We start from the raw sequence: 18692 nt of genomic DNA, 5'->3' as shown, positions 1-18692 counted from the left end.
CAGAGCCACCCCTCCTCTCCTCCCGGCTGCTTCTCCCGGGTCAGGGGAGAGTGGGCAGTGGGAGACCAAGTGTCTGGCCAGTGGAAAGCATACAAAGGGAAGCAGGGAGCTCTCTCTGCCAGAGGCAGGGTGACTTGCTGAGGCCTGTCACACAGCAGACAAGACTTTAGCTGGGGGAGATTAATCTGCCACGGAGGATGCAGTTTCCATCTGCCTCAGCCCCGGACCAGGATTTGGGAATGACTGACTTAGATATTGTTCTGGGTTGAATGGTGTCCCCTCAAAATTCCTGTGTTGAAATCCCACCCCCCAGTACCTCAGAATGTGACCTTATTTGGAAATAGAGTCTTTGCAGATATAATTGGTTGAGGTGAGGTCATGTCTTTGACCTTGTTCCCTGGGCCACCGTGGCCAAGCTCTTCCTCCTCTGTCACCTTTGGTGCTCTGCTGGCATGGCTGCAAAATGCCTCTAGGACCAAGGGGGCCTCTGGGAATTGGCACAAGAAGTGAGCACATCTCTCCCCTTTTCCACGAGAAGTCCCCTAGCCCACACAGCTGTGCCAAGAGGCACACTGCTGATTAGAATAAGGGTTACTCAGGCCAAATGCAGAACACGGCAGGTGGACTTTGAGGCCTGTTGGCAATAGATCCTGGGAGAATATTCCAGGTGTGGCTTGATTAACCGGAGTAAAGCTTTCATGAGCTGAACAGCAGAGATTGGAATGAGTGGCAAGAAAGAGCCATGAGCAGAATTGCATTTTTATCCTAGGAAAGGGTTTCTTAGGGAGGCATTAATGGGACTTCACCCAGATGCAGAGTTTAGAAGCTTCAAAAAGTCGGGCCAACCTTTGCTGATTTCCTGAACATACTTGGGAGAGGGGTCCTTGTCAGCCCTGCTCTCCCGCAGGGCACCTCAGGCACAAAGGTGGATATTTTCACAACTGCCGTGGGGGATGCTGCCTGTCAAGTCCCCTAAGCAGGTTTTCTTCCATTCTTCCTGTTCCCATTGTTCTTCTCAGTGCCTGAGATGGAAGACGCAGCACGCACAGAGGTGGGAGCCAAGAGGGCAAGAGGAGGATGAAGGTCAATAGTGGATCATAGTGGATCCTTAGACCAAGATGCAGTCTTTTTGATAGTCCAGGGGTTCCTGACAATGTCCCTCCTTCTTTCTCTGAGGTTAGCATCTTTAATAATTCAACACAGAAGCTTCATCGACATTTGGACTCCTTGGAGACAACCAGCAATTATCTCACACTCTGTTCCCAGTGCCACCCCTCCCCAACTTCAAAGGGAACTCATTACCGGGCTCCGAATTCTTCAAATTACTTTCCCATCATCTCAAATGCTGTATATAAGTAGTTCATAATGAGGTCTAATCTCACCCTTTAGATTACTAAAGGAGCCCACAGAAGATGGACTCTGATAACATTTTTTTCAAGTCGGGGGAATGCCTTTGCATTATTCTTCCCAGGAAGATTTTTACTCACCGGCTTGCTGAAGTTTTAGAAGCAATTTTATGTACATAAACTTAAAAGCATAATATTTTACAAACTTTGTCCTTTTCTTTGCAAATTCATGTCCAAAGGAGACCTCTTCTCATAATGAACGATTTTATGTCTTGCTGATGAATAATTAAGAAATGCATGTTAAACAGGAATGAATCTGATGAGCATGTCTCTGAGGTGGCTGGTAAAAACTAGTTGCCTTTGTTTCCAGGAGATTGTAAGAGAGATTGGGATGTGCCTGAGACTTCAAGACTGTGTTACGGGGTAGGCAGTCTAGCGTTCCTCTGGAGATGTATCCTTGACATTGACAAAAGAAAAGAAAGAAGTCAACTGACTGTTGGATCCTGACCAATTCCTCTTGGCACCTAGATCTCTCCTGTTCTGCTTCTTGCTCTGATTTTATACCAAAGCTAGAGAAATCATTTGGGGAGACAGAAGCCAAGAGAGGTCATATTTCCCACAATGGTAGAAGAATAGGGATTCAAAAATGCAGTTTTAAAAGATGCTATGCTACCCATAAGATCCTTGTGTATTTCTCAGTAGACCTTGTCACTGATCAGCAACAGGCAACAAGATCAAGATGGAAACGTTGCCACCCGAGTGCATTAGTTTTTGGATCCATGAGTTTGGGGTTAAAAATTAACACACTGGATACAGATAAGCAATGTGGGAGCACTTTGAAAGCATAAAACACTTCCCTGGGAGGAAGTCAAGAGACATAAAAAAGGGAGGGAGAGAGGCAGGCAAAGGAGTCAAAAGGCAAGTCGAGGATTCTTGTCGTTTCTGCCTGTTCTGAGGGAGAGCGTGGAGGCAGTTGGCCGTGGGGCCTGGGCAGCCAGCTCCAACGAGGAATAGCATGAAGAGAGAAGGGAGTGAAGGAGGAAGGAGTAGGGAGCATAAGACTAGAAAGAAATGAGAACTCTTCCTTGGCAGATAGACAATATTTGTAAGATAGATGATTTGTTTCTCTAACATTGGAGTTTGTGCATTGAATTGAGATAATCCTACTGTGGGGTTCCTTGGAGGGGTCCCTACCCTCAAGTACCGAACAGCAGCTGTCACAGATCACTGTGAAGATGCTGCCAAGAACCCAAGCAGAAGAGCCTGAGTTAGAGACGTAGGCGAGAAGAGAGGAAGGTACCACAGCATCGTCCGTGAACGACACCATCATCGTGAATGCTATTGTTCTTCGAGGAAACCAAACAGAGCAGGAGGAGGCTGCACTTTGAGTGCTTTGCTGGGTGCGGACACAGATGTACAACTCCTTTAGGGGCTTCCATTGTTTTTGAACACTCTTGGTTTACCCATACTGCCTCCCCCTGCCCTCTCCAAACATTAGGGCTGTGTTACTTTCTTTGGCCCTATTCTGGGCTCCGCCTGCTCTTAGGATGAGCTGCCTCCCAGAGCTCCTTGGTCCTCCCGGAGAGAGTGGAATTCTGCTTTGTATTCTACCAGGCTGGAACATACCCAGACTGAATCCAGTGGTGGGCACACGTGGCAGGTTCCCAGGAGGCTGCTCAGACCCCAGACAATAGACTGCCTCAGGCCCCAGCCACCAGCGCAGACCCAGGGAGCTCTGAGCCCAGCAGTGGAAGGCACTCAGGCTAAAGCCGAGCTCCCGCTGCCCACACTTGGCCTCTGGTACCTGGTTCTGAAATAGTAGTTGGAAAACTTGGCCTGTAGGCCCCTCTGCCCTCCACCTTGTTTCTGAGCATGGGGCTCACCAAATTCTTCCCAAGAGAAAAGGTGTGAGGACCTTCTCCATGAAGGTCTGCAGAGGCAACCGTGTGTCTCCAATGTGGGGGTCCCCTGGGCGGCAGCTGCCCACACCTTTGGTCTCTGCCCCATCACAGACACTACCTGACAAACCACACAAGCATAATCTTCCACCGATTTCTGCTTCCCACAAATTCAGAACTTCGTGAGATCTGAGTTAATGTGGATTTGAGGATTTAAATGCTCACATCACAATGGTATGTGGCAACTTATGTGAATCATTATTTAGGATGAAACAGATTTCAACTTTGTGAATATAAGAATACAATCTAGATGATTAAAGATCTTTAAAAAAAAAATGTTGAGACATTTCCTCCCATGCAGAAAAAACAGCTTCAGATGTCATGAATGTGTTGGACACAGATAAGAGCCAGTTTGCGATAAGGAAAACATTTACTCTGACAGCCATTTGATTTAGAATCCGGAGTTAACTGCTAGTTGTCTAGGAAATTCATTGCTTTAGCTTTGGGTTTCCCAGTTTCTCTTATATGTTACTTTCTTCCCTCTTTTTTTTTTTTTTTTTCCCAAAACTCACCTATCGTCTTTCGTAAGCCTACTCCTACTTTGGTTTCACTTTCCTTGGAAGCCCTCAGAGTTTCAACAAGATAGTCTATACATTGCTTGGTGACATGGTGGTTCCATAAAGTTGACTATAAACTTAAAGCAACATTTGCATCCTACTGGAAGTGAGTTGATTTACGAGCCACAGTTTGGTAAATACTCAGAGACCCTCACGGTAAATGCAAGATCCGCGTGCATTGCATTATTGCTTCACTTGGCTGTAAAGCGCCTAGTTCCAGGACAATATTCAGAGTAAGGAATGAAACACACTTCCTTCTATTTTAATAATGTACTATTCATTTTTTTTTTTGGAACAAAGAATCATTGTCGTTAAGTTGCTCTGCCAATATGAGGCTGATATCTTATTGTAAGCAGAATAAGTAGATAAAATGGCATGCCACAGGAAAACTGACGAAGTTTCTTTTCAAAACAAAGAACAAAGCAGTAACACAAAATAAGAAAAGCCAGGAAGTGGTCTGATGGAATGAATACAAATGTGAATATCGGTCCCTTGATTTCCTCTTACTTCCTCTATCATAAACTAATACCTACACGTCCAGAGGAAATTTCAAATTAGTTTCTTGATCAATTTTATTAAAAAAAAAACACAACACTTGATCTTCTCTGGACGATCCTGTCCTTATGAAAAGTTGACAGAGATGTTTAACAGAGTAAAACCACTGCCAGCCATTTCTAGGGGGAATTGAGCTACCAGATATTTTCCTCAAATTATAGAAAATTGCCACTTGTAGAGTCCACATTATATTTAGCTTCTTAATTTAGGATTAAACATCTGTAACTTATTGTTAGGACATCCGGAGAGTTTGCAAAACTCTGTCCATAATGTGAATACCGTCTCTCTCTTTAGTCCCCATGGTATCTCTGGAGACAGTTGTCTTGGTCCCATGTGTAGAGATTTGATGATAGCCAGAAGAACCGGTATGTAATTTCAGAGTGAAAAAAAAACTGAGGTCTTCTGCAATGCAATGTTGACGTGTTTTCACCCAAATTTGCCACCAGTTGACCAAGGAGTCAGATCAGATGGTGGTTACCCTTCAGGCTGCTTCATATGTCCCAACTGGGGTCCCATGGAACCAAGACAAAGAGCAATGTCGTCTCTTATTCCTTGGCTTTGGCCAAAGACCAAGATGCTGTAATAACACAAGCCTTGGCAGAATTTAGGAGTGGCCATAATCTTCCCCCTTTAGGTTTCCTCTGTAACAGTGTGACTTATCCGTAAAATGTTAAAGAATGGACGAAGTGATCTATGAATGACTGAATACAACTGAGGGGCTGAAAGGTCAAGGGAAATGTGATAGAACTTGAATCCTGTGTTTTGACTCTTTTCAAGTTACTTTCATTTCTGTTTCTTAAAATAAGGTCAGAGAAGGCTTCCTAACAAAAGCAACATTAAAGCTGAGCCTTGAAGGGTGGAAGATATGGAATCAAATTCAAGAGAAGGTATTCTGGCGAAGAGAATAGTGTGGATAAAGTAAACAAGTGGGCAACGGTATAGCATGCTGAGTGTTGGTCAGTGTTCCCCAGTGGCCCTAGAGGTATAGTCGAGGCTTGAAAGTTCTGCAAAATCCTACTCGTCTAAATCATTGGCACTAACGTCACTCCTCCTGGAAAGCCTTTTCTGACCTCCAACACCAGATCAAGTGCCTTTTCTCTGTGCTTTCAGGACCCTCTGCTCTTGTCTCAGTGTATTTCTTTGCATTTAACCAGTTCTTATTTGACTTCCTCTCTGTTTTAAGCTCCTTGCACAGAAGGAGTCTTGACCACTTCTGTCTTCTTAATGCCATGGATAGTGCTTGGTAGATATTCAATAAATATTTCTTGAACTGAATGAATAAAGCAAGTTTCCCTTAAATAATACCTTTTCAATGTTTTAAAATTTTTCTAAGGCCTTAGACTAGACTGGATAATTGTCCTAAAAGAATAAAGTAACATAATAAACGTGGCTATATTTTGTAATTAAACTACTGAAAATAAAGCTGACTCCAGATCATTGCAGAGAGACCAGAACACAATGCCAAATGCATACCTTTTGGATCCACCCAAAGGATTAAATCAAATTGCTGAGAGGTCCCTTTTATAAGAGGGTTTTACTTATAAGATGACTCGCCAGTGTGAGAAACATTTGAGCAGCTGTTTCAGGGTTAGCAGGGCTCTTACAACCTGCAAGGGAAGAGACTGTATTGCAGAGAACCCTGGACTTGGAGTCAGAAAACTTGGGACCCAGCTCTAGAAATTGCTGTGTGAACCCAGGCAAGCCCCTCAGGGTCTCTGATCCTCCATGTCTTATCTGCACACTCGGAACCATGATACCAGTTCTGCTTACTTCAGAGTTGAAGATAAATAAGATAACGTAGAAGTGAGGTAATAAACTACAAAGAATTCTTCTTATCAAAATGGTGTAAGAAGTAAGTTGAACTGACCTCCTGAAGCCTCAGATGTCTTTTTGTCCAGCAGCTGAAAAACAGATGCCAGACCTTAGGACTTTTGATTTGATATTCAATCCATTGATTGTACTCTGCCGCCTCTTTCTAATCTGACCAGGATAAGAATACAAGTCACTGGGAGAGGAACACAGGGTTGTAAAAGTCTGTCCTTGGCAGGATATTTTATACCCTCTGGCATCTAAACGCCAGAGTCAGATTCCGCCTCCAGGTAGTTTTTGTGTGGCTTACTGATAGCGGCGTGAAAATACCGAGTGACAGATTCTGGCCACGGGGACATGGAGCTCTGGCAGGACAGATGAGCCCTGTTCTCCAGCACATCTCTCCCCGTCTCTGTTCCTTTCCAGGCTGTCAGGGCTTGGCCAGTTTTCCTTCAAGGCTGTTCCGTTTCGGTTAGCAGGAGGCTTGGGTGCTTACCAACCCTGGATCTGCACTGCCCATCCTGACAACATTTAAGCCTGAGAGGGCTCTGTCACTCCCTGGTGGCCCTTTGTCTTGGTTTATGACAGGTTTATTATCTTTTATCTACCAAACCCAGAGAGTAGAGGATGGGTGTTCGATTTCATATGCCAGGTATCACTGACTTTAATTATCTTCTTGAAATCAGTCCAGCACTCACGGAGGAGGGACTGAAGTCTCAAATCACCCCATAGTCTCTAAAACCACAGCGTGCATATATAACTTATTCAGTATTTGTCAAGGAAAAAAAGCTGTGTTTTGCTGAGCTGTGACTTTCTGATATGCTCCATTTAAAATTAATGCTTTTGTGTGTATGTAGATTTCTCATTCTGACAGGGAAATGGCTATAGCATGTAAAACATAACCAGCCAGGGCTGGACCACATGCCACAATTTCTCCATGTGCTCTGCTGCATTTGGGGATGGCAGATCCTCGCTTTTACTTGACGGTAAAGGGATGGGAAGACTGGAAGAACAATGTTGATTGCGAGTAGGCACATCACATTTAATAGCCTTGAGGGTTAAAAACATGTCTTTTTCAATTTCAAATATTTCTCCCTAAGATTTTGTCTCATTGACTGGCTCCCATCTAGAGCATCAGTCCATTTGCACGGTAGTTCAGTTAGTTGTAGAATTAGAGCTGGACAGAGAAACAGAGTCAGGCCTGCCTGCACCCATCCGGTCAGCCAGCACTTTATACGAAAGGCACTGTGGGAGGCAGCGGAGAAACCTCCCAGGCTTGATGTGCTTTCAGAGCAGAGTGGCCGTTTGTAGCCTCTTACACTCCTTTGAAGATCCATGAAAAGTATGGACCTTCTATCTGAGCAAGAAAATTCAATCACAGGGGATTCATCAGTTACCCCTGGATGCAGGCTTAAGAACCATTATTCCCTTGTCAGAGGCACAGACGGGTGAAGGGACAACCACAGCAGAGTCGGACGTTCTCTCTGAGACGCGCCCAGGATGCGGTAGGATTGCAGGAGGAAGTGCCCTGTTATTCACCCCAGAGGTGGACCCTAGTCCCTTGCCAGCAGTCCAGCGTGTGCTCTAAGCTGTGTTCATCAGTGGGGATCGATTTCCCGTCTTATCGGGGTTTTTGGGGGTGGGTGTGGGAGAAGGCAACACAATCAATAGGCATCCTGGCAAGAGCCTGGATTTGGGATCAGAAGTTTAGGATTTAGTAGTTCCTGATTCACCACTTTCTCGCTGTGTTAAATGGACACATGACAGGCTCTCCAAGTTCCATATCTTAATCCGTAAAATTAAAATAGTGATATCTGTCCCATCAGCCCTGAGGCAGGAGCAAAAGGAACTTCAAAAAAATATTACATACTTGAAAATCATACTGTCTCCTGTGGGAACAAACACCAAAGCCTCCTTCCTGTGCTCTTCTGCCCACACACTCTCTCAGTTCTTTCTTGCTCTCCCGTTCCCTTCCTCCCCTGCCAGCCCGCTCACGGTGGATCCACTGCCCACACAGACAGGTCCCAGTGGATCAATGGTGGCCTGGTAGCCATAGGAACCAGAAAAGAATCAGGCTGCCCCTGCTTTCCACCCCACCTGTTTGTGCTGTGGCCAGACTGGTTGATAAAGGACTTCTGTGCAGTTACGACACTGAGGAACAGACAGGGTGGAAACCACTGGCTTTGCTCCAGACCCAGGGCTGTAAAACCATGCCTAGCAAGAGCCATTATGGACCATTGTAGCTCACTTCTTAGTAAGCAGTTCCTGGAATCCTGCCTCTTACTCCAAGCGGAACACTCCCAGCTCCCAGCCAGGCCGGATGTGTCAGGTAATCTGGGGAGACTCTGAACTAGGAGCTCTCTTTCCTTCAACAATAATCAAACATTTCCTATACACCAGATACTGTGCTAAGTATTAGAGGAAGACCCAGATAAATAAGACGTGGTTCCTATTTTTAAGAAGGCAACCGTCTGGTGAGACAAACGTACACAGGTAATTACAACGTGTGCCAAGTTCTGTTCCAGGGCCAAGCACTATGGGGACCAGAGGAGGAAGTGATGAGTTCGGCTTAGGTTCAGGAAGGCCTAGGTGGGAAGATTTTTGACCTGCGCTGTGAGAAATGGCTCAGATTCTACCACTCGGAGGAGACGGGAATGGCATTCCAGGCACAGGGATTAGCAAGAAGAAAGGCAGGGAGGCAGGAGGAGGTTCAAGGCATGGTGAGTGTCGAACATGGCTGGGGCGGAGCATTCAGTAGGGGCAGAGGAGGGGAGGTCAGCGTGGGCCACGTTGTAAAGGGGCTTGAGAACAAGGCCAAGGAGATTGGATCCAAAAGGAGCCAAAGGCAGGAATCCAAAAAAAAAAAAAAAAAAAATACTATTTTGAAAAACTCTGAACTTGCACGAAGTCTACAGCAGGTGTTCACGTGGGTGGGCGATACCATTACATTTGTTTGGGTGGGAGCGCTGGCACAGTGTGGAAACGGGCTGGTGGGTGAGGAGGGGGAAGCCGTGGGAGGCAGGGAGGCCAGGTGGGCAGTGGCACAGCTACAAGCAAGACACGAAGAGAGTCCCCAAGGGAGTGGGGGCAAGAGGGCGGAAGGGCAGGTTAGCAGGGCATGAGACTCAGTGGGGCCCCGGGGACTGGCTGGGTAGCTGGGGAATCAGGGATGATGTAATGGATGGGGTGGGGAGACAGTGATGTGGGAGCCTCAGGAGGAAGCTTCCCCAGGGACAGGAGGGCGTTCGACTCGACTTTCCACTTAGGAGAGCCGATCTCAGCCAGAATTTGAGTTCAAGTGCTTTGAGTTGGGAGGGGCCCGGGGCTGAGCTCAGGAGGCCTGTGTCCTGGGACTAAACTTCACGGTATTTGAAAGCAGCTGCGTAGCCCCACCTTAGCACCAGAATAAAACCACCTCAACCCCTTTAAATCTTCTCTCAAGGGCTTTTAAATAGTTTGGGTTGATCTGCGCTCTCCCGTTTCCCCATATCCCCATGAAAAGGCAGAGCCCCCCAGCTAAAGACAGCACAGGAATCTTCCCCAATTAAGCATGTAATCGCACATTTCACGCGTGCCGAGCACACTGCATGGACCGTCAGTGTGATGCCCGCATCTGACATTGTAGTTATTAAATACCTACTTTTGCTGAAAAACTTCTTTTTTAATCTTTCTGCTAAATTTATAATCTTGACAGTGTATTGCCAGCCAGCCCTGCCCAGTTGTTGGTCCCTCTTCAGGAGTCTCTAGAGCAAGACTTAATGACTTTTACAACAAAATTGCTGTTTGGGTACAATTCCGGAGCCTGATGACCTTAAAGGAGGGAGATCCCTCTGGAAAAACCTAAAATGGGGGAACCACTACATCCTGTCAGGAGCGTACTCGGGGCCTGGCAAGGTCTTCGAGGAGGTCCCAAGACTGATTTTGCATTTGAAGAAGGGCTGGGCTTGTGTCTTGGAGCTCTTTGTTGAGAGTGGAAAAAATGAAAAAACAGCCTGGGGAAGAGGTTACTTATCTCAAGACTGCAGTAGGAAGCATTCACTGAACAGTCTCTGGCTTGATCATTTGGCCCCCTCTGAATACCTGGCCTGACGGGGCAATTTTAGGAAGTTCCTGAATTGTCTTCAAAAGGTACTCGTTCATTGCCCCATAGAATCCTTAAGAACTGGTGCTACAGGTTACAGCTGCGAGGACCCTCCTTCAGCCGGCCTCACTCCTTCAAGCTCACACTCGCTGCACTGGAGCCCCCAGGGGCTGGCATCTCTGCGAAGGTGGCTGCGACTTGCCACCCTGCTGCTTCTCCTGGGACCCTACTGCTTGGCAAAGCCAGGCTCCGTTGCCAGTACCTGGCATTCCGGGGGCTCCCTGGCGCCTTTCCCTCTGCTCTGATTCCTCTCCTCCTTCACTTTGGCCAGCCTTTGAGTAGAGCTCCTCATTTAAGCTATAGTACTCGGTTTTTACAACTCCCCCCAGGATGGAATACCCAGCGTCTCTCCAGATGTAGAGGAGGAAAGTTACTGCATTAGATGCAACGGATCCCTTCGGGGATTGGGCTTAATTCTGCCCCAGAACTCTGGCTGAGACAAACTCGTGGGGCTTCATCTTGGGGGTGGAGAAGCCCTGGGTGCCTCAGTCATCTTCCTACCATTGATGACACTTCTCTCAAATATTCTGTGTTGGGACTCCCTTCTGACCTACCAAAAGCTTAGGTTTTTGGAAAATGTTAGCCAGAAAGATTCTCAGTGAGTTTTTCCACTTGACCTCCTGTCCTGATGCAGGGTGTTTAGGAAAGCATGCTGGGGAATCACATGAATCAGGAAAAGTCAAAAGGGTGAAGATACTAAGAGAAAAAGAGACTGTCATCTTGTCACCTTTAGATGAGAACTAGCCTCAAATATTTCAAGGTCTGGCAAGTGGATGAGGAGTTTGTCTCATGCTTCAAAGGATGCACATATTCAAGTAAGAAATGCTAGCTGAAGCCAATGACTAGACAGAATGAAAAATTCGCTCTTTGCCTACATCCCAGGCTGTGGGGATGCGGGTGATTCAGGGTCCTAGGCCTTGTCCTCCTGTCTCTAAAGGGCTTTCTATTCTGTGGGCAGAAGAGAAAAGAGCAAGGATCACAGTGGGGAGACTTTTATGGGCCAAGCCTGGAAGAGACAGGACAGCCGGTTCACAGCTCACTGGGCAGAACTGTTCTCTGGCTACAGCTACCTGCAGGGAGGCTGGAAACGTGGCCCAGCTATGTATCGGGGAAGAGGAAGAAACCTGCCGTAGGTGGTGACCAAAGTTTGGATGTTTGGCACCACAGGTTTTGGCTTGGGATGAGGTACTGATTACTTGGGGGACGTCAGTGTACCCCACGACGGGCAACCTCACGAAACAGTAAGGTCGTCATCACTGGAGTGTTAGCCGGAAACCAGATTCCCCCGTTTCTACTTCAGACTCCTAAGTCAGTTCCCGAAGAGCACGGCAATTCTCCCCCCTAACCCCCCTCCACTTTCCTTGTGGTGAAAAGCCCCTAGTTTCCGTTACTAAGAGAGGGTCGCAGGGTGCTGCCTCTTCTACACAACGTCTTCATTTTTACTTTTTTTTCCCTATGATAGCAAGCTAGACTATAGATGTTGAATTAGTTACTGAACCAGTTTTGCCTGGCGCACAGCAAAAAAGCTGAGAGGCCTAGGTTTGCAGCAAAGAGAGTAAAGAAAGGGTATATTTGCGAGGAAGCCGAGTGAGAAGACAGTAGAGAAAATGTAAAACCCGCCCCGCTGAAAGCAAGGGGCTTAGGGTATTTATGGGATGACCAATAAAGCAGCGGGGCGGTCCCAGGCCTCAGGAGTGTGGGGAGCGTGGGGAACGGCGATTGGGGAAAGGTGTGCAGGCGTAACTAGGCTGCCGGCTTCTGCACAGAAGGGCCCGGAGCAGCCACTCGCGCATGCCCACTTGGAGGGGCAGTGGTCCTAGCCGGTCTTAACTGGCTAAATTGAAGTAGACGCAGCTGACTCTTAAGTTCCCAGAAAACAACCCTGACAAACATCTTACTGTTTAGGCTACGTGCTGCTTGGAGAACACTCGAGGCTTAAAACAACTTAGATTAGTGAAGGCAGGTGAGATGGATTTGCCCCACGGTTTCCAAGTGACCCTGGTGGCCAGCAGCCTGGGCGTGAGGACCCCTGTCTGGGGGATGCTCTGAGTGTGGGAAGGGTGAGCCTGCCATCACTGGAACATATGCCTCTGGGGCAAGAAGCTCTCATGAAGTCCCTTTGTACCAACCGAGCAAATGTAAAGATGAGCAGAATTACTCTAAGGGTGACATGCTGGGGTCCTAGTGCTTTGACTCTGGAAGGGATTAGAGCCCATGGAGCCTGACCCCGCTGTGCTGTATGTGGAGAGGGACAGAGGGGTCAAGCCCTTTGTCCTTAGGGTCACACAGCCAGTGCTGCAAAGCTCAGTAAGCATCTGGGCTCCTGGCTTCCCCTCCCACCAGCACGATATCAGGATTTCCCTGTCCTGATGATATTATTCAAGCTGTCTTGTCCACTTCCACTGATGCCAGGACCTCACTGGAACCACGGAGAGAAGAGGAACCCGCATGGGAGGCAGGAGACGTGGGGCCCGGTCCAGCTCTCCTCTTTGGCTCTACGTGGCTTTGGGCACTTGCATGAGCCTCAGGTTTCTCAAATATAAACTAAATGATTTGGATCAGATCAGTGATTTTCAATTCACGTTTCATGCAGGGAGGCCCAGAACCTTCTGGAGCTCCCTCTGGAGCCATTTTGGAGCATAGGAATGAAGCTTAGCTATTTTCGTTGTTAGTTTCTTGCTCACTTTTGTTCTGTGGTTTCAAATAGTTTGAAAACCACTGCAGGAGATAGTCCCTGAGATTCTCTCCGTCTTTAAAATTTTACATCTCTTTCAAGTATACTATATGCATTTCATTATTAAGGCACTTTGTTGAGGGGCTGTCTGATGGAATGAGACACAAAACTGTGGAAGTTAAAGAACAAACCAAAATGTTCCGCTGCTTGTCACAGTTGCAGCCTCAGAAGCCTTGGGGGTTGAGCAGGTGATATAAAAGGAGGAAGGAATATGTTATGGTTGATGTCCCATGCCCCATGCTCCCCCTCCCCAAATTTATGTAAGTTTATATATACTAAACCCTAGTACTTCAAAATCTGACTGTTTTTGGAAATAGTCTTTAAAGAGGAAGTTGAATTAATTTGAGGGCAGTAGGGTGGGACCTAATCCAGTAAGAATTATGTCCCTGTAAGAAGAGGGAATGTGGACACAGGCACATCCAGAGGGAAGACCATGAGAAGACAGCCACCTCTACACCCGAGAAGCCTTGGAATGACCCAACCCCACTGACACTTTGGTCTTGGACCTCTTGCCTCTGGAACCATGAGAAAACAAAAGCCACCCAGTCTAGGGTACTTGGTTACGGCAGCCCCCGCAGACTAATACAGAATGTATGTGCTTGCGTGAGGCGAGGTGTGGGTAGGTGTGTGAAATGACAGGGAGTGGCGGAGACTGTGGCGGGGCTGGTGAGTCCGTCCTGGCTGGAAGGGGAAAATGCTCTTCAGCGCCAGCGGACCGCTGCCCTGTGGGGCTATTCACTGTGTTGCCAGATGTTCTGAATTTTTAAGTAAAGCTAGGATTTTGGTTTTCAAATGTAATATTTTCCAGTTTTATGATGATATGTGGGCAAACAAATGATGTCTGTGGGCTGAATTTGACCTACGGATCACCAGTTTTGACCAGGTGACCCCATGTTTAAGGAAACAATTTAGAAATGACCTCAGAAGGCAGGGCATGACTGGAGAGCAAACACACAGAGTGCTGAACCAGGAGCCGGGACACCTGGCTGGCTGTCGTGGCCAGACTCTTGCTGTTTGACCTTGAGCCAGGCCTCAGTTCCCACACTTGTCAGGTGAGGAGACTGAACGAGTCCCTGCCAGCAGAGGTGATGGAAGATTTCAGGTCTGAGTGCCATCCTCTGTAAACATCAGGAATCATGGCCAAGATAATTAGTCTCCACCTGGCTACTTCTAAGTGCCTCATCTTACAGAGTCACAAAGAGATTGAGTGTAATTAAGGATTTAAGTGCATAGAAGTGGATACAACATCCCCATGTCTTAGAAAAAGCTGTTCAAACTGGGGGAAGGAAAAAAAAAAACAAACAAGAAAGCAGAAAGGAATTGCTCCAAATGAATCTTTAAAAACATTGACCAAAGAGGGTAAAAACTTCACCATTTCAGAATCAAAATTATTATGGTGCTCCTTTGCTCTGCACTGGAGTTGTCACTGCAGGGTTTTCTTGGGTCCTTCTTTTTTTTTTTTTTTTTTTTTCCCAGTGTTTCAAGGATATGGTATGGTAGACATAGACAAATAAGAAGAATTATTAAACTTATACTAGGTGCCAGGGACTTTACATAGACAGGCATTTCTGCGGTAACACAAACTAACACTTCCCAGAAAATTTTGCCACCTGCAAAAGTCAGTATAAAAAAAATAGCATTTATGGGAAAAATAGGGCCAAGATAGACTATTCAAACCCCATGCAATACTGCTGAACCCAAACAATCACTGCCACCTGGGAACGTTACTTGGACCACACTGGCAGCAGCTCAGTGGCCAGAAGCTCCCACAGAGGGCATTAAAATCCACAAAAGCAAGAGAGATGAGAAGCTGGCAACTTTTTAATTAGTCCAGCACTGGCAGGGGCAGAGAGAGGGCAAAGGAAGTGGAGCTCTGAGTCAGTGGGGCTACTGTCAAGATGGACACAGTAGGCAGGACAGCCTCCCCCAAGCTGAGAGCTCCAGAGGCTGGGATGTGCCTAACCGAGGAGGCAGCCCTGGAGGCAGGAGCCAGTTCTCAATTTCCTGGAATACAACAAAAAGGTGCCCACTGAGGATGCAGCTGCCCCGCCCCTGACCTTCTTTCCCACTGAAGTTTATGGCTCCACTTCTGCTATTCCAGCTCCTCTTGCTTAGGAAAACCCACCTATGATACGGTGAAAACCAGTGTGCAATTTTTATATTGCAAGGTGAAACCTTAATGTGCAATTATGTGCAGTTTAATGGGCAATTTTCGCATTCCACTGACATCATTGCTTTATAGCCGATCCTGATGGGGTCATTCATGCTGCAGAAACGCTCATGGTAGCAGAACAGGTGCAATATATTGTTTCAGTCTCACAGCTTGATGAGGTATTGGAGCAGTGGCTCTCACGTTAGTGTGCCTCAGCCTCACCTGGAGGGCTTGTTAAAACAGATTGCTGGGTGTTATCCCCAGAGTTTCTGATTCAGTATTTCTGGGTGGGGTGCCCAAATTTGCACTTCTAAGAAGTTCTCAGATGCTACTGATGCTGCTGGCCAAGGACCACATTTGAGAACTACTGTGCTAGAGGAAACGGATCATTGGCCAGATTTTCTGACTTGCCCCAGGCTGCTGCAGGAATGGGCCCAAGGTGGTCCTAAATCTTGAGCCTACTGAGGCCAATATGCCTGGGAAACTGACCTTCGATGAGCTACAAACACTTAGGAATGTGGTGGGTTGGCTGCTATAATTACTTGTACCTGGTCAGCAGGCAGGCACGTAGTTCAGGCAATCAATAGGGCTGGGCTTGTGGTCAGCAGCTATACATTGTGGGGACCTGGGGAGTCTCTTCCTCCACCTAGGGGTACGCTGGGTGGTCTCCTATTTGGTAAGACATCTTGGTAAATTTTGGTATCCTTTGCTACTTAAGAACGTAAACCTAGTGTACGCCTATCACAGTTGCACCGTCCACACACAACCTTCCTGCTAAAGCAGCTGGCAAGCACCCAGCCCTAGGATTTGGACCCGGGCGCTCTGACTGCGGTATCCAGGTCCTGTCCCATCAGGGCGCACTAATCCCTAAAGAATTTCCTAAAGGAACCAAGCAGGGAGTTTACCTGTGACTTGCTTATGTTCCTGTTTAGTGTGGCTTGTTTCAGGGAGATAGGAGACAAGGGGTTAAAGTTGTGGCTGAAGATAAAGCCCCGGCGTGACTATCAGATCCCTCAAAAATTGACGTTACTGGCTTTGTTTAAGGTACAAAATATATGGGGCAAAGGTCATGTGGTATGCTCACAGAAGTGAGAAGTTTGTTCATTTTCATCATGAAAAACTCCCACCTGCAGGAAGCTGCAGTTGATTCCTACATTAGGGTTCTGAGGCTGTACGCTGAATTCAGAATAGAAAAAAAAATGTGTTGGTTATTTCAGGAGGTGTTCCCTCACCCTGAGAGTTTAAAGTATTTTTAATCCTTTTTTTGGGGCACATGATTTTTTATTTCTAAATGCAATGTAATGTTTAGGCATGCCGCTTGGGATGGCATTTAAAAAAAAAATTGGCCATTTTTCAGAATATCCTTTTGGTTTTAAACTGGTCAGGAAAAACAAATGATGTAAAAATACATGAATAATTTTCTATTACAGAAATGAAAACCTGACTTGCATCTAAAAGTACAAGACATGCACGTGAAGACATGACAGAAAGAGCTGTCAGGGGTCAGCCCCAGTGTGCTTTGAATCCAAGCTCTGTCACTTACTGACTGTGTGACACTGGGAAAGTTCTTTGTCTAGTCGGAGCCTCTGTCTCCTCTTCCACAAGGTGGTTTAATAATACGTACTTCACAAGGTTATCATGAGGATGAACTGGCCACCAGCAACGCAGATATGTTTCTGATATCCACAGCGTCCTGAGGCACAGACTAGCTGTCTCTTTGGTTTCCCACGAGTTGCCGCAATTACCCAAGAAGCTTCCTGTCAGATGTGCTGCATTCAACTTTGAACTTACTCCAGAAGAGCCAGAAACAAGGCAGCAGTACCATTTCAAGAAAACCGAAGTGAAAGCCTGCTAGAAATTGGCTTGGTTGAGACTCTGGTTTAAAGCATCGCAAAGCTAGCAGTTTTCCCCTAACCTCTTGTTAACTATACACAAAGACTTAAAAAAAAAAAAAAAAAAAGAACGAAAAGAAAAGATGAAACACTAATACTGAAAAATAACTAACCACCAAATTCCAGAATTATGAAAGAACTGCCGATAAATACAAGGCAGGTGGAGAGCACCAAGAATAACCAGCGTAGCTTTCACTTATACCATAATTCTCCTTTGCCTCTGTGATTTGGAGACCCAGGGCCAATGTCAAACAGAAGACTTAGTGCTGTGAAGGGAGCAGGGCCTGTCTTTCGGTTTTCCCCTCTCCTTCCTCCTGCTACCACCTGTCCCCCTTTCCCCCTGTCTTCATGCAGGCTTCCATCTTGTTGTATTTAGGTCAGTACTCCAAGTCTCAGAAGTGACTGGGAAATAGAGGGGTGCTGGCGATGGTCTAAGACCTGTGACTGTGGAAAATACACCCCAAGGTGACTCCAAAAAGTCACACCCTTGAATAATCCCCTCTCCCTGTGTGCAGGCGGTACCCATGACTGGCTTCTACCGAGAAAGAACGGCCAAGGTGATGGATGTCACCCCTGTGGTCATCTTAGAGGGAGAGGGTCTTCCGCTGGCCTAGAGGGTGGAAGCCACCCTGTTGTGGGAGGGGGCCACAAGCGAGGACCTGTGGAGCACCCCCAGCTGACAGCCGGTAAGAATGGAGGGCCCCCCGTCCTGCTGCTACAAGGAACTGAATTCTGCTGACAACCTTGTGAGCTTGGAAGAGGACCCTACGATCCTCACATCACAGGAACTATGAGATAACAGACGTGTGTCATGTTATGTTGCTGGCTTGTGGTTGTCTATTGTGTAGCAAAAGAAAAGCGACAGAGTGAGTTACTGTATCTGAAGTGTGGGAGTAAATAAGAGCCTGGGGAGCAGGGCCTGCTGGGAATTTGGATGACTAAGTGGGTCTCTGAAGCCAGAAGGCAGATAGTGGAGGTCAGAGGAAGGCGCCACCTCACGAAGACAGAAGTCAAGCCTGTGGGAAGCGGAAGTTTGCCTGGGAGCTGCAGATATGCAAATCTGTCCTTCAGTTGTAAATTTGATAAAGATTCCATCACCGTGCCTGGGACCCAACTTGTAGGGAGGGAAAGACAACCAACGTTTCATAAACTTACCAGGAAATACGCAGGAACAATAGAGAGAAATTTACAAAATCTTAGCGGGAGTGTGAAAAGAAGTCTTTCCACTGAAAATATTGAACTTTTTCTATGGATTCATCTATAAATTTCATGTAATTCCAATAAAAGTCTTAATGGAGTGTTATTTGGAAACTGATGAAATCTAAATTATTTGAAAGGATGATCACTTCAGAATCGCTAATATACTCTTTAAAAAAGAGCAATGATGAGGGACACTTTGTTTTATCAGAAAATAAAATATAGCTTAAAAATACAATAATTGTAACTGTATCATATTAGTTCAGGAACAAGCAGGCAGAGGATGGAACAGAAGTCCAGAAGAGACCCAAGGATAGGTGTGTTTGTTGTATTTTGGTATATGATAAAGAT

At 46.5% G+C, this 18692-nt stretch overlaps 1 long non-coding RNA gene across 1 annotated transcript; it reads left to right on the top strand.

Annotated features, from left to right (window-relative positions):
• The first annotated feature begins 8602 nt into the window (after positions 1 to 8602).
• On the top strand, positions 8603 to 17226 carry LOC116659757. Its single transcript, XR_004315095.1, has 2 exons — positions 8603 to 8718; positions 16683 to 17226. It is a non-coding gene; the product is annotated as an uncharacterized LOC116659757 (long non-coding RNA).
• The last annotated feature ends 1466 nt before the right edge of the window (positions 17227 to 18692 follow it).

The sequence above is a fragment of the Camelus ferus genome, chromosome 3 (assembly GCF_009834535.1).
Source record: "Camelus ferus isolate YT-003-E chromosome 3, BCGSAC_Cfer_1.0, whole genome shotgun sequence".
Classification (NCBI taxonomy): Eukaryota; Metazoa; Chordata; class Mammalia; order Artiodactyla; family Camelidae; genus Camelus; species Camelus ferus.
This window is presented reverse-complemented; position numbering and strand designations above follow the sequence as displayed.